The 16,206-nt window shown below is 48.6% G+C and overlaps 1 long non-coding RNA gene across 2 annotated transcripts in view; it reads right to left on the bottom strand.

Moving 5' to 3' along the window:
• Positions 1–10,561: 10,561 nt before the first annotated feature.
• LOC147242148 (uncharacterized) overlaps positions 10,562–16,206 on the bottom strand; it is a 5,906-nt gene continuing 261 nt past the window's right edge. Inside the window, exons 1-4 of one of the 2 annotated variants that reach the window (XR_015110619.1) lie at positions 16,093–16,206; positions 15,063–15,296; positions 13,415–13,571; positions 10,562–13,270 (exon numbers count right to left, since the gene is read on the bottom strand). The exon at positions 16,093–16,206 is cut by the window's right edge and continues 261 nt beyond it. This is a non-coding gene — a long non-coding RNA (uncharacterized LOC147242148). Of the gene's footprint in view, positions 13,572–15,062; positions 15,297–16,092 lie in introns of both variants that reach the window. The other variant, XR_015110618.1, reaches the window with a different exon arrangement.

A 16,206-nucleotide genomic window follows, 5' to 3' on the forward strand; every position in this document is an offset into this window, starting at 1 on the left:
GCAGCAGAACAGCAGACTTTTTATGGATGAGCACTTTATAAGCCAATGTTCCACTGGAGACGTGTAACATGAAAACTGAGTCACATCCTTCGCTTCTGGGCACAATATTTAGCAAGTCTTCTTTTTTCAGATACCACACTAATAAATTCTGTTTATAGGAGGTGAAGCCCACATTGCAGGTGTATTAAATATAGATCAGGATTCTGGGGAGAAACTCTGTGTTTCTAAGGACTCTGTTGCTGGTTTGATGCACAAAATATTTTGCAGCTAAACAATTTACAGCAGTTCTTTTCAAGGTATTACTTCTGATTCAAATATGTCGTTTTTCTCACAGGTTCTTGGGAGTAACTGAGATTTTACTCATTCTCGGAGCCTGGAAGGCAGAAATTCAATCGGCAGCTAAAGTACACGCACTGAGTCGCACGCAGAACCACTCATACACACAGATTTGTCCTTCAGTTGTTTTGGTTCTCAGCTGCCACCCCACCCCCCCATTTCATCCCACATTATATAGTCATACAACATCTGTTACAATTACACGCCATCACCACGGAAACAATACCAATAAAAAGTCAATTAGGATGCTTTTGTTTTCGCTGGTTCAACAACGGCGTGTGCTGGTTCGTGCGTCGTGTTATGCACCAACAGCAGCTGCTTGAAACGACATTCTCTGTTGGAAAATAAGGTTTTCTGATTTTTAGGCACTAAAAACACTTCATGTTGTGGGAAAAAATGCAAGTGTGGTTCACGTGAGACACAGGTTTGCTGCTGCGGAGCCCCTCGGTGATCCGGTCTCTCTCATGTTAGCGTCAGCATGAAGCTTTATTGCAGACACAGACTCACATCAAAGAAAAAAGCAACATACAGTTTAAATAGTATTGAATATACAGAAATACAAACATACAAAAAGGGGATTTTATAAGATGTAGAGGCTGTTGCACCAATGCCTCCTGAGCCTAGAAGTGAATCTGGAGCAGCTTTTCAAAGGGCTGACCAGGGCTTCAGTTACGTGGTTCTCTGATTTGTCCAGGCCACACTGAAAGTGTCACAAGTTGGCACTCTAGTGGAGACAAACAACTGGCCGGCACTGCCACCGAGGGACACAAAGCAGTAGCCTCATCGCATCGCCATACGCCATCCTTGAGCCTCTGCATCCTCTCCACCTCACCGGGGAATTTGTGTTTCTGCCACACACAAAAACTAAAATGGATTCACACCCGGATCGTTTCCATTGTGGTGCAACATAATGAAGTAAAATGAAAGTGGAGGTTTTGTCAATCGATAGTTGGTCTGGCGTCTGCCTACACTGCAACATCTCGGCCGTAAATGTTCAGGTGATTCTTGGCCGCTGGTAGCAGGCGCAGCGTGACATGGCTGCGTCATTGCCAGCTGGATAACAAGTCGTGGTTCGTGGGGGGGTGCAGGGTGGGCCAGGAACAACCTTATTCAACTTGTTTAACACACTGATTTTTCAACATTGCAGTGTGAAGCTGACGGTTGTGTCTGGAATCACGACACAGCGTTTGTGGTCCTCTCAGAGGCTCCAGGATCCTGGCAGGGCTTCCAGAATTCCCAGGAGCCCCGTTTGAGTCCTCAGATACGTTTAGAATTCCTCCTGCACTGCTTTATACCGCAGGTATCGTCAGCTTTCATTTTCCCCTGAATAAAAGTGTTGGATCAGCAGCAGAGCTGGAGCCAGAGGTTCCCATGGACACACACACACACACACACACACACACACACACACACACACACAGCGACTGAGTCAAACACACAAGTTCTCTCCCTGTGACACACCAGCGTGCATGCATGGACACACACGCGCACACACTAACCAGAATGGTTTGTGTATGTAAATCGGGCCCTCCGGGGCCCCTGGAACCGGCCGAGGCTCCCAGACTCAATCTCAACTCTATGAATAGCAAAACAGGTCCAGCTGAGTCTGCCGGTCATCAACATAATAACAGATTAACATCTTTTCTCTTACAGATAAAACATTACCCTCCGCATGCTAAATGAGCCGCCGTGTTCTGGCTGGAGTCCATCACCTCCGAGGCTCTCGTTCTAGCAGTGGAACGCTACGCTAACATACGGCAACGTTAGACTTCCTCCATCCACCTCCTGACACTTCTGGACAGCACAGAGAAGAAGGCTCGAGGTGGACGGAGAACAGCATGTGCTCATGGGACATGTGCACGAATGAAGACATCGATAAGAAAGATCAATAAACGCAGAGTCAGATACATTTTGGATATGAAGAGTACCTATTGTTTTATTTTTACATTGATTATTTGTTTGTTTGGCAGCCGTTCACCCAGCTTTAGAAATATGTCAATAAATGAGCAAGGACAAAGAAAAAAGACAGAAAATATTTAATGAGCAGAGCGTGTGGAGCTTCATGTCTTAAATTATTTAATTATATTCTATTAATTTTTTAAATAAATCTATTCTTATCTGTACAAAACGATATATTGCAGTATGATGAGGCGTTTCTGTGCCAGTGGTGAGACGGTGAGGTTCTGAGCCTGCCGGTAACAGGAGGCTCCTTTAGCTACAGTTTCACATGTCTGTTAAATCACAGGCCGTCACCGTGGCAACAAGCTGCTGACGCTAGAACGTAAAGAGCCGGTCAAACTCAGAGGCTCTGGCCCCTGGATGTGTTCCTGCTCCTCCAGTGCATCCAGCTGCTCCATAAACCCTGACGCACCTCACACTGCATCTGACTCCTGGTTGATGATATCAGTGAATTCCCCACACGATGCCTTCAAGGGTTGTTTTAAGGGGTCTTTAAAGTGTTTTCTAAGGAATCTTATTCATAAGGTATCTTTAAGGTGCGGCGGCACAGTGGAGCAGTGGTCCTCACTGTCGCCTCACAGCAAGAAGGTTTTGGGTTCAAGTCCCAGCTCAGGCACGGGGTCTTTCTGGGTGAGTCTCCATGTTCTCCCTGTTCCTGCTGGGTTCTCTCTGGTACTCCAGCTTCCTCCACAGTCCAAAGACATCAAGAGGGACCAGGTTAATCCAGACTCTAAATTGACCGTAGGCGTGGCTGGGAGAGCCAATGGTTGTCTGTCTCTATGTGTTGGCCCTGCCATGGACTGGTGACCTGTCCAGGGGGAAGGCTGCTGGGATAGGCTCCACCCCCACCACCCTCAACAGGAGGAGAGGGGGAAGATGGAGGGAGGGATGGATGGATGGATGGATGGATGGAGGGATGGATTTTTAAGGTGTCTTTCATGTTCCTTCAAGGTGATTTTAAGGTTATAAGAAGGTGTCTTTAAAGTATTTTCAGGTGTTTATAAGGTGTCTTAAAGTGTTGTAAGGCATTTATAAGGTGTTTTTAAGGTTCAAGGAATCTTTATTATCCCTGAGGGGTAATTTGGTCTGCAGCAGCAGTCATTAAAGCAGACGTTTTCTCTTAAAGTGTTTGATCACCTCTGTTTTTCCCTGCCTGCCTGCAGAAGATTACAACCTCGTTGGACATCCCCTTAACCCCTTCCCTGCTTCCTGTGTGGTTGCCCTTGGATCCTACTAACTAAACCCTTCACAGTTTATAAGGTATCTTTATGGCATTTATGAGGTATATTTAAGGTGTATCTAAGGTTATTAGGTATCTTTAAGGTGTTAAGAAAGTGTCTTTAAGGTGTTTATAACGTGTCTTTACGGTGTTCTAAGGTGCCTTTCATGTGTCTTTTAGTTGTCTTTAAAGCGTCTTGTATGTGTTTTTAAGGTGTTTTAAAGGTGTCTTGAAGTTGTTTATTGGTATTTTAAGGTGTTTTAAGGTGTTAAGAAGGTATCTTTAAGGTGTTAGAAGGTGTCCTTAAGGTATTTTCTTTTCCTTATGTCATCATGTGTTTAAATGTCATATTGTGACTCTTTGATATGTGATCTGATCTGTGATCAGTGTTACTCATAAGACCAATGTCTGAGAAGTGTCCTGGTCCAGCCCTGGTCCAGCCCTGGTCCAGTCCTGGTCCAGCCCTGGTCCAGTCCTGGTCCAGCCCTGGTCCAATCCCGGCATCTACCAGCCCTGTGATTCGCTGGGAGACAGAGGCAGCACCGGATTTGGGGGTGGGGAGGGCTGGGGGCAGGATTGGATGGGTACATGCTGCTCTAACAACAAATGGCCGCTGGGCTTGAGCGAGACATTCACGGAGACCCGAAGCTTGCAGCCTCTGAGGGATTGACTTTTATTTGTGGCACGATGTCACATTCACCAGTGTCATGGCAGCAGCTCTTTGTGAGTGCCCCGGGTTCTCGCGCCCCTCTCTCTAAAATGCAAATGGTTCTTTCTGCTGTTTGTGTCCAATAAAGAGCAGAATCCAGCGACGGCAGAGGCATTGTTTGTTTGTCATCACACAATGACATTTCTGCTCATCTCGGCGCCTGCAGCCAGGTAGCAATTTAAATGTTAACATGGAACAGGGAACACTGGCAGGATACAAAAGCAGACATGTCATCGCTTAGACAAACCCATTCTCCGCCACAGGCGCTCTCCAATCCCTCTGTCGATCAAGCAGCCGGCGTTCACTTACTGAGATGTGAGAATTGCTGGAGTCATCGCAGGATGGCGAGTAAAGACGTGAATCTGCTGCCGGCTGAGAGATTCCACCATGATGAATGCCTTTATATGTGATTATAAGACAGAAGAGCGTGGAGGTCACATGACAGCATTCTCAGGGAATACATGACGCGACTGTCCTGACCCCAGAACCACAAGGGCTCCAACGCCACGTGACAGGTGGGGGCCACTGCTAGGTGTGTGTGTGTGTGGGGGGGGGGGGGGGGGGGTTTGAGTTCTCCATATATAACACAGCCTTTGTCAACATGAACCAACCTGACGACGTTTTATAACCCTGAACCGAACATTCCAGCCTGAACCTGAACTCTGGCGACAAAAACAAGTTTCCAACAACGAGTTCATGTCAACCTGACACTCCCGACGCAGTGAACACAAAACAACACAACTGCCATGTTTGCTGCCAACAAGAGGTTAGAATTCTGACTGATGACCGATTGATAGCAGTCACCGTGGCGTCAGAAGTCGTGGTCTTTTCTTGTGGTTCCATCCATCCCTCCATCCATCCATCCCTCAGTTCAGTTCTACATCAGATCCACCAGTAAACACCAGACTGGTGGATGGTGGAGGTTCAGTTCTACATCAGATCCACCAGTAAACACCAGACCGGTGGATGGTGGAGGTTCAGGTCTACATCAGATCCACCAGTAAACACCAGAGCGGTGGATGTTGGAGGTTCAGTTCTACATCAGATCCACCAGTAAACACCAGACCGGTGGATGTTGGAGGTTCAGTTCTACATCAGATCCACCAGTAAACACCAGACTGGTGGATGGTGGAGGTTCAGTTCTACATCAGATCCACCAGTAAACACCAGACCGGTGGATGTTGGAGGTTCAGTTCTACATCAGATCCACCAGTAAACACCAGACTGGTGGATGGTGGAGGTTCAGTTCTACATCAGATCCACCAGTAAACACCAGACCGGTGGATGGTGGAGGTTCAGGTCTACATCAGATCCACCAGCAAACACCAGACCGGTGGATGTTGGAGGTTCAGTTCTACATAAGATCCACCAGTAACACCAGACCGGTGGATGGTGGAGGTTCAGTTCTACATCAGATCCACCAGTAAACACCAGACTGGTGGATGGTGGAGGTTCAGTTCTACATCAGATCCACCAGTAAACACCAGACTGGTGGATGTTGGAGGTTCAGTTCTACATCAGATCCACCAGTAAACACCAGACCGGTGGATGTTGGAGGTTCAGTTCTACATCAGATCCACCAGTAAACACCAGACTGGTGGATGGTGGAGGTTCAGTTCTACATCAGATCCACCAGTAAACACCAGACTGGTGGATGTTGGAGGTTCAGGTCTACATCAGATCCACCAGTAAACACCAGACCGGTGGATGGTGGAGGTTCAGTTCTACATCAGATCCACCAGCAAACACCAGACCGGTGGATGTTGGAGGTTCAGTTCTACATCAGATCCACCAGTAAACACCAGACTGGTGGATGGTGGAGGTTCAGTTCTACATCAGATCCACCAGTAAACACCAGACCGGTGGATGGTGGAGGTTCAGGTCTACATCAGATCCACCAGCAAACACCAGACCGGTGAATGTTGGAGGTTCAGTTCTACATAAGATCCACCAGTAACACCAGACCGGTGGATGGTGGAGGTTCAGTTCTACATCAGATCCACCAGTAAACACCAGACTGGTGGATGGTGGAGGTTCAGTTCTACATCAGATCCACCAGTAAACACCAGACCGGTGGATGTTGGAGGTTCAGTTCTACATCAGATCCACCAGTAAACACCAGACCGGTGGATGTTGGAGGTTCAGTTCTACATCAGATCCACCAGTAAACACCAGACCGGTGGATGTTGGGTGGTGGAGTCTTAAAAACCTGGGTTGCTAGTGTAGTGGCTCTCTACGTAGGTTGTGGAATAACACCTGCCTTCCTCTGATTTACTGATTAAGTGGGAAAACAGCACAGGAACAATTTTAGGATATATGTACAAAGATATTAGATTTTATTCCAAGAGAAGGATAAAAGACAATGTAACATTAAAACTTAGAAGTAGTAGTCCTCAATATCAGTGCCGGGTCAACTTGCACGTTCGACTCCGACCAGCAGGGGGGAGGGACAGACAGGAGACCTAAAAGAACATGCAATATCCACAACACACACAAAAAAAATCCCAATGACCACCACAGTGTCACCCGTGAAGTCCCACTGAAGGCTGAAGCTGTGCAGGTACAGACCCGGCCTTTGACACTGTTGATAGAGGACAAACAAATTATATACTAAAATCAACAATTAACGCCTAAGATTGTAAAATAAAACAATATCACTGCAGAGTTTCTTGATAAAAATCCATGGAACCAGTCAAATCCATATTGTGATAAAAGAAGAAATAAGGAAATAACTAGAAACAAACGCAGAAACAGTGGCTGGCCTGGTTCTTTTGCGGTATAAAATACCGGAGTCTCGCCAGTGTTGTTGGATTTATTCACCTCCAGTTGGGTCATCAGTCGTGAGATGCAGCTGGTTCAAGTCAAAGTAAGGCTCAACCGATTTGCTCCTCTTTTTCCTGCGGCAGCGTTTTCTTCGACCCTGGGTTAGAGGTCGTGTGCGCTGTGCGTGACGCTGCAGGCGAGAGAGGACTCCCCCCCAACCCAGGCAGCCTTTTATGATATCCCGAGTCAGTCATGTGACTGCATGCCAATCACGCAAATCAATATAGGTCATAAGTGACCTGCATTCCTCCACTAACAAGAGTCTAGAGGAGCCTACAGAGGTCATGGAGGTCATTAAAGGTCATCAGGGGGAACACAAGAAGCCTGAATCTTCGTGGTGGTGACCTTGAAGTCATGTGACCCTGGTGTAGCTCCTTCCTAGACTAACGTTAGCTTAGCACTGCTAACCGTAGCATCCAGGCTTCCAGCATCGTCAGAGGGTTCATTAGTGAAGATGATCTTGATGAACTGAACCTGGAAGATCATCAACTTTTGTTCACCAGAGCTGATTTACTGGTTCAATCACCACAATCACATGGAGCGATCCTATTGGCTGCTGGGGGAGGAGCCAGGAGATGACCACTTCCTGTTGATGGAGGAACCAGGAGATGACCACTTCCTATTGGACTACAAAATCAAACCCTTCCCCGTCCTGCATCTTGCAGCGAGTTTGTGGACTCGATTATGTAGCGTTCCAAAAACAGGCACTGTTGTGACGATTTCTTGAAGGTTCAGAGCTCCTGCCTCTCTCTCTCCTCATGTTTCCTCCCTGAAGCATTGGTTTGCCATCTAAATTGCAAATTGATTCAAAATGACTTTTAAATTGAAGCGATAATTCAAGTCTCACCTTCTCACAGGGTTAGAAGAAAGGTGGAATAAAGAGGGCTCATATTATCTCCCACAAGCGGAGCTGCTGATGATGTCGCTGCTCTAACGTCTCCGCTCAGCGGTCCAGATGGCGAATCAGAGAGCTCATAATAAAACATTAACTTTAACAACATCAGTGTGAGCAGCTGAGCGCCTCAGCACTACAACAGTTGGGACATTAACAGCCGTGAATCAAGTGGAGCGATGTCGGTCTCCAAGTGGTCCTCAAACAGAGCGTCTCTTTAATGGGATCCTGGGGGCCCCACATACCAAGGCCGGGGGTCATACAGGGAAACGCCTGTTACTACAGGAAATAATGAGGTCATTCCATGTATAATGAGGCAACTGATGTGGCGAGGAGGGGGTGGCGTGACACCAGGGATTTCAGGCTCTACTCAACATCAATTTGTCGAAACAGGTTTTAGATTGCAATTTCCTTCCCTGTGTTTTATCCCTCCTCTCCCACCCCCCGTCTCTAACACACTGTAATTTTGTCATGTCATCAGTAACAGTGGGGTGTGACAACCCGCTGCTTTTAATCATTCTCAATAAGGAGGGATGGACGCTCTCTCCTCGCCTCTCTCTCTCTGCAGGAGACAGACAAAATGGAGAAGAATGAAACATGTGCGTAACCTTTTCAAGGACGGCAGCGACGGCGGGCTGTCCAGCTTGAAAGCACTTTAGGAAAAGAAAACCACTGGTGCGTTTAATACAGAAAAGAAGAGGAGAGGGAAAATAGATGAGGGGGCCTGAAAGCCAACGATGATGACTTCTATATATAGCTGCTGCAGTGCGTGGTGAAGGCCTGCACCGCTAAGACGGCGTGCTCTTCCAGCTAAAGGGATTTCACAGTGTGTGTGTGCGTGTGCGTGTGTGTGTGTGTGTGCGCCTGTGTGTGTGCGTGTGGGTGCACGTGTGTGTGTTTATTAGCAGCAGAGATTACACTGAGCAGTGCTGCCGACAAGAGGAGAGGAAGAGAGGAAGGTTGCTGCAGGAAATGTGGTGTCCTTAATTACAAAGCAAACAACCGCAGGACGCTCCCTTCCCGGATAAATGCTTATGTATTTCTCTGAAGGCTGCTATTACTCAACTTTTCCACTCAGCAAATTCCAATAATTGAATGTTACAAAGACCCGTTTTTCTTGCCAGGATCATATGGATTATTTTGGGTTGTGTATGAGTCAGCAAAGGAGGAACCTTTTATTCTTCTATATTGCAAATTATCCACATTCAGCAGAACGATATTGCTCTGAATAAGACATTTGAAAAATGTTCTAAACTCGGCTAAATTTGAATCTCCAGTGGCGCATCTTTCATTTCGAGCAGACTCAGAACAATACAACCAATTCTACACGGTCTTCTCGTTTCACGATGATCTTTTGATTCAGTGTTTGCAGGTTAGAGTCCATACACCCTCATTTGAAGCTCCTTCTCCCCTAAATCCTCTCCATCGAGCCTCGGGGTGGAGGATGTTGGAGGCTCGGCTCTTCAACTAATGGTCAAGGTGACACGCTGACGCTCCACCCCTCCGTCAATGACTGCTGCCTTGATGGTAACGATTCCTCAGCGGCGCTCCTCCTCTCGTTTCTCATTTGGTCTTCAAATGAACAGTTCAACATTCTGGAGTCACGATCCCTCCTGGAGTTGCTGCACTTTGTCACTTCATCAGTTTTTGTCTCATTACCATTTCTGTCCTTCGAAATCCTCGTGGGATGGTGTTTAACATCTGTGCAGACCTCAGACAGACACACACGTATATGTATGCATGTGTGTGTGTGTGTGTGTGTGTGTGTGTGTGTGTGTGTATAGACACATATACTGTTAGGGTTCGTGGTGGTGGATGAGGGAGACCCAAATGCAGACTGAGTTAGGAGGGTGGTGCACAAAAGAGGTTTATTGTTCAGCTGAGGCTGGAGACTTGACGTGTGACAGACACACACACACATACATATATATGTGTGTGTGTGTGTGTGTGTGTGTATATAATGAAAGTCTCAACATGTTGTGTTGGGTTCAAACACAATTATAGCACATCTCATGAACAAAGAGGTACAAGTACTGCATTATGACATCAGAACCAGTACTTAGGATGTGACGTGTACCAGAGGGAGTCAGTGAATCAGACCTGAAGAAAACGTGAGTCGGGACCAATGAGGGTCTTCCTTTTATGTTCCTGAGTAGAAACACGCGTGTGGTTGGCCTACATGCTTCTGACACGTCCATGTGACATGCTTGTGGGACCAGAAGTGTTTGTGTAGTGTCGTGGTTGCTACGTGACAACAACAGAGAGGCGTAACCGCTGTGGAAACATGTTGGTGCAGGTCAGGTCCACCTCCCACCATGACGAGGGTCGTGATGGCAGAGTGGCGCCATCGGTGGGCTCATGACAACAAGATGGCCGCCGAAGCCTTGCTTAGAATGAAACCACTAAGTAGATCAATTATGCTGATTATCGGCCACCTCCCTGTGGCGATTTTCTGAGGTCATGTGATATTTCACATGGATTCATCCACCTGGCAAAGAGACACGTGACTCAGATGCAGAGGCCATTGTTTATAAGACGTACACAAGGAGATACAGGCCGACAAAACACACTTCAGCTTTGAATACAAAACACATCTGGAAATCCTTGCTATGTACAACCCACACTCATTTTATTATCAGTATCAGCAGTGGTAGTAGTAGTCTTCATAGTAGGGGCCGTGGTAGAAGTTGTTGTTGTGGATGCAGGAGTTTTGGGTTTGTGAGCTTCTTTAAATTAGTTTCTCTCGGTTTAGGGTTTGGATCTCTTCATGAGGAGAGAGAACCAGGCCTCTGATCAAAACTACGTTGTGTGACAGTCATGGAGTGGTCTGAGGATGATGGCGATCAGAGAGATGTCACCTGACTTCCTGGGGGGTGGTGACAGCGTTCCTGAGCCAACAGGTGCTTCACTATTCTAGTCAGCTGCTGGTGCTTGGTTCTAGTTCACTTATTTTCAGTGTAGGTCTTTGTCAGATCTGAGCTTAGCTTAGTTTAGCTTAGCTTAGCACACAACTCCCATAAGAGCACAGCTTCTCATTTTATGCATAATCATGTCAGTGGGGTCCAGAGGTGCTGGAACTTTATGAACTTTTGTCTATGAAAGATGGCTTTTATATATTCGCAGTGTTTGACTATGAGCCCGTCTGCTGGTGTGTGCGAGGTAATGGGCACAACAGGTGGTGAGCCAGAGCTGTCCGTCACTAACAGGACGCTCTTGCCTCGTTTTGATGGAGAAAATGTCTCAATTAGCTCCTGTAGAGCCTGTGAGTGGCGACGGAGGTTAATAAAAGACTGCTGATTGTGAAATAATGAGCACGCCAGTTAGGGCTTGGTGGCCGGCTGCTGCTGTCAGCAGGTTTGGAATCACTGTGAAAATCTGAGAAAAATATGTGGGAGTAATGAGAGCGATTAAAACTGTCATAAAGATCAGCAACAAACTCACTTAGCCAACACCTGATTCAGTGATGGAGATCTGCAGATAAGAGACGTCCGCTCGACACCTTGGTGGGACCACTGAGAGGACAGACTATCCTAGTGGGTTAAGGCCTGCAGAGCTGGACCTGTAGGCTGCCATCTAAGCTCTGAGCGGCTGATTCAACCAATAGGAACGTTTCATCAGCCAGCAGCTCAGAGCTACAGGAAAAATCCCCCTTGAAGAAGTTGTTTGGCCTGTCGACAGATGTTGCAACTCAGAAATCATCAGAGTTTGTGATGAAATAACCTGGAAGTCTCATCAACTTGACCAACATGACCACTTCCTGTTGGACTACAAACATACCTGATCCTTGACACACTAACTTCCTGTTCCTGTCCCTGTCCACCACGCCTCCAATCAGAGGCGTTTTCAGATCTTTTCTTGTGGAAGCACACCCTTCAGCAGTTAACGCTATTCTGCTTGCTAGCTTCAGACATTCGCTCCTCTTACGATGTCCACTTTATGCTCCTCTCATGAGTGCTACCACTCAGGTAGGAGATGTCGGCCAGTGGGTGGGGACAGAAGGTCTCTGAGGCCCACCTGCAGCAGGGAACAGCACTTCTGTCTCCATGTCTGGTTTGTGTCCCCACCTTTCCAACACTTTCACATCCGGTGTGATTGTTCAGTGGGTGGAGTCAGACCAGGAAGTTGAGTTGCTCACCAGGATAATAAACACACACACAAACACACACATTCAGGAACACTCCCGGTGGTCCTGGGATTCTGCTCGCCAACTCATTTACGTTTGTGCAGCTCAGGCTCCTCCTCCTGCCTCCACCAGCAGTCTGACTCTTGGACCTCTGACAGGATCCATGATGTCACCACCAGTTTCTGCGTTTTCTCGCTCACCACAGACACAAATCTACAGATGGTTTGTCAGGGAACATTTCATTCCTTTCAGACGCATGCAAGCGCCCCACGCTTATTTTGGCTCTGTGCTCTATGATTGGCCCTCCTCACCTCAGCCACTCACACTAAATAATGACCTTGACATTTAGACAGTGAGGGTCGTGGGACTGCCCCCCGTTGACCTTCGGGATTTGATCAAGTTGCTGAAGAGTGTCTGGCTAACTCAGCTACTCTGGTGAGCGTTTGCACTCCTCCAGTCAGAAACGGTTTAGAGTTGGTGAACCATTTAGTTGAGGATCAAGTAGAACCTCTGTTAGAGCGACCGTGGCACTCACAGCCAGCCACTGATGTGCTGAGCAAAAACGGATCCAAAGCAACATGAACTTGTGCACTCACAGTGATTCGGATCTGTGTGACGGCAAAGAGGAGAGTGTGACCTTCAGGAGAGTTCCTGATGAAGAGGAGGAGAGGAAGGTGTCCTGAGAACAGTCTGATGAATGAAACATGCCCTCATCTGGCGTTCTCCTCACACAGAGCTATTATACTGAGAGCAGTGACCCGGGAAGAAGCCCACCACGCCACACTCCCTTTGAGTCTGTGTACCATGAGTAACAAGTCCTTTATTCCTCTGCTCCATCCGAGGGGACCAAGCAAGACGGAGCAGGATAATGAATTACATAATGACAACTTCTGTACGAGCGTCTCCTCGTCTGCCTCTGCGCCCTCGGCAGAGAGGACAATTAGACGAGGGAGCAGAGGATGCAGGCAGAGTTGGAACACGCAAAAATGAGACATTCACGTCATCTTTCCTGGATCGTCTGAGATGAATGACCCCCTGCCGAGCACGTGTGCTACAGCAGGGCAGGTTCGAGCTTCTGGTAGCTGAAGGCGTGTCAAGCTTTTAAAAGTCAAACGGTCGACAGCACCTTCGCCGCGCTCAGCCTTGTTTGCCATGTTGAGATCCAGTTTTGCTTGAGCAAGGAGGAAATTGTTCCCTGAGGACAAAGAACTGAAAACACAAAAACACCGTGATTAAACTCGCGCCGCAGCCTGCCTGTAAAGTGCACAGTAAGGAGTATTATTTATGGCAGTGGTTGTGATGGTACTGCCGGCGTCACAGGCAGGTGCAAACGGACAAGAAGGTGCAGTTTACGGGCTGTAATGAGACTCCGACACGCCGGACACGAGACCCTCTGGCCCCGACGTCTTCTTCGCCGGTTCATCTCAGTCTTCTCTGGCCGGGTCACTCGGGACGACTCGACACAAAGGTCATACGCAGGCTTTCTCCCAGCGTTGTCCAGCTCAAGCTCCTGAGGAAAATAGAAACATAGACACTGCAGTTACAGTCACCTCTGCTCAGCCTCAGGTGGAAGGCATCAGATGTTCTCCTCCAGCAGGCCAGAGTAGGATGCAACTGAGAGAAAACTCTTCCTCAGATATGTCAAGACCTTCCGGTAACTCCCGCAAAGCAGCTTTCATTTCGCTGCTCAAACACTTGTCATACTCAGATCTTTCACGACACATCAGGTCCACGCTGCCACGTTCACTTCCAGGAGAAACATCTGGATTTCAAAGCAGTGACAACTGGAGATGCGGAGCAGGACCAGGAGGACGCGTGAACGTTGAACTCAGCCACCAAACAGACTCCTTCAGAGGCCGTCGGTGGCGTTTGCAGTGAAAGGGATTCAACGCTTCGAGTCTAACAATCATGTGATGCAGGCTCAAGTGTTCACGTGCTGCTGTGCTGAAATCCACCTGAACGTGACCTCACCCGTCACCCCCCAGCAGGGACGTGATCGTCAGGGCTATTTCAAATAAAAAAGATGATGAGGATGAGAGGAAAAGAAGGAAATGAAGGCAGGGTGAAAGAAAAAAGCCAGATGAAGGATAAAATTGTGAACCTCAATCAGGCAAGAAAAGAGAGTAAGATAGAGGAGAAGGAAGGAAGGAAATGAAAAAGGCGCTGAGAGAGTGAGTGTGAGATGAAGTGTGAATATAAAAGAGGAAAATATTATTGAAGGTGCAAGTGAGAGAAAGGAGGGATGAATGAGGAGAAAGGAGGAGGAGGACGACGAGGAAGGCTCCATCAGCGGAGGCAGAGAGGCCTGACAGCCCGGCAACATTGGCTCGTGTAAAGGTGGCCATGACATTGCCTTTGCTTGACTTCCTGTGGCAGGAAATGCCAGAGAAGACATCTGGAATAGTAATTAGCTGCTTGATGTACAGTTTTATGTGGTGTGAAATTAGATCTTTCAGGTGTTCCTTCCTGATTTACTGGAGTCACGCCACGCCAAGCAGCTGCCAGACTCATAAATGGGAGTGTATCTAAATATATAGAAATGTCTCGTGAGTGCGTGCGAGTGAGACACCTGTGACACAGAGAGAGAAAATCACCCAATTCCCTTTTTCAAAGGCAAACGACACCTCTCTATCAAACACAAACATCCGTCTGAGCCCGTCAGGCGAGATTACTCTGACGCGAGCAAGGGCACCCCGGCTCCTCTGAGACGTCTGACGGCTGCTGCAGAGACATGGAGACAGACAGCGCTCATGAAACCTCCTTTCACTGACAAACTCGTCGGCCCCGCGGAGACGAGGCTGACAAACGGACGCACAACTTTACTGTAACTGTCAGGATTTCTGATGCAAGAAGCAGCTTCATACAGTGCACAAGGCCAGAGATAACGCGCACGCACGCACGCACACGCACGCACGCGCGCGCGACCATGTCCTCACTGCCTCTCTGCTTGTGTCATCAGACGCGCTGCTAAATTTGCACTGGGAGCAAGAATACGCTCTACCTGTCGCCATGGCAGCTGCGTGGGGCGATTGCAATCAGCCGAGGCTCATGGGAAATAAGCTGGGAAGAAAGCGCTCTCCGGGGAACCCGACAGACAGACGGAGGAAGAGGAGCCGGAGCGGGAGGAAGGAGCCCAGCACAGACAATGAAGGTGAGTCGCAGCCACGACGTGAAAGCAGCGTTTGACAGTCTTCGTCTGCATCATCTGAGCGGCTCTCTGTGGAGCGGCGGCGACCTAAAACAAGAGGCAGGTGAATCTATCAGTGATACAGGTACGTGACGTCACTGAACAGGTGTTACTATGGAACATAAGAGCAACAGAACTCGACTGTCGGAGCGGTCCCCGGTGGAGGCGTGCCCGTGGCGTGGACAGAGAAATGTCATGTCAGTTACGTCATCAGAGGAGGGTGAAGGCTGCCGTTGTGCTGCTGTGACGCTCTCAAGCCCAACGGAACAAAACATTCCCGGTCTGAGTGCAAGCAGGACTCCTTCTCATGAGGTCCAGGCAGCCTGGTGTCTGACAGTCTGCCCTCTGCCCCCCCAGCGGGCCCAGCAACAGAACCAGGAAGTAGATGAGTAGATGGTGAGCCCCGCGTCACCGAGGGTGCAGAACCACGCGGAGCCACAGGTGGATGACGTAGTCCAGCAGAAACCATGGCAGTGTTTGGGGGGGGGGGGGGGGGGCTGCAGGCTTGGTGCCCTGGGCTGTGACCCCCCCCCCCCCCCATTAATCTTCAGCCCCGCCTTCCAACACTCATGAACCTGACTGTGTGATTAAGTCAACTGGTCACCCCCCCCCCCCCCCACCTGATCATCCACATCAGACACTTTAGCCCCCACCCTCACCCCAGGTGCAAATTAGCCTTTAGCCGTGAGAAACATGACATCACACTTCACCCTTCACCCGCCGGCCCATCCCGCCGTCATGCCCCTCGTTCCCAGGAGCCCCGTGTGTCCCCACGTCACCTTCCTCCACCTCTGCCTCCTCATCTCTTCCTTCCTGTCTGCAGCGCTGACCTCCTTCTGCTCACCTGCCATACTTAGCATATGCTGCTGAGAATGGAAACACTGCACTGGGAGACGGTGTCGCTGTATCTTCTTGCCGCTCCAGAGCTCAGACCAGATGTTCCACACAGGGTCACCAG

The sequence above is a fragment of the Aulostomus chinensis genome, chromosome 20 (genome assembly GCF_037954235.1).
Source record: "Aulostomus chinensis isolate RoL2024-O1b breed Wild chromosome 20, RoL_Achi_v1.0, whole genome shotgun sequence".
Taxonomy (NCBI): Eukaryota; Metazoa; Chordata; class Actinopteri; order Syngnathiformes; family Aulostomidae; genus Aulostomus; species Aulostomus chinensis.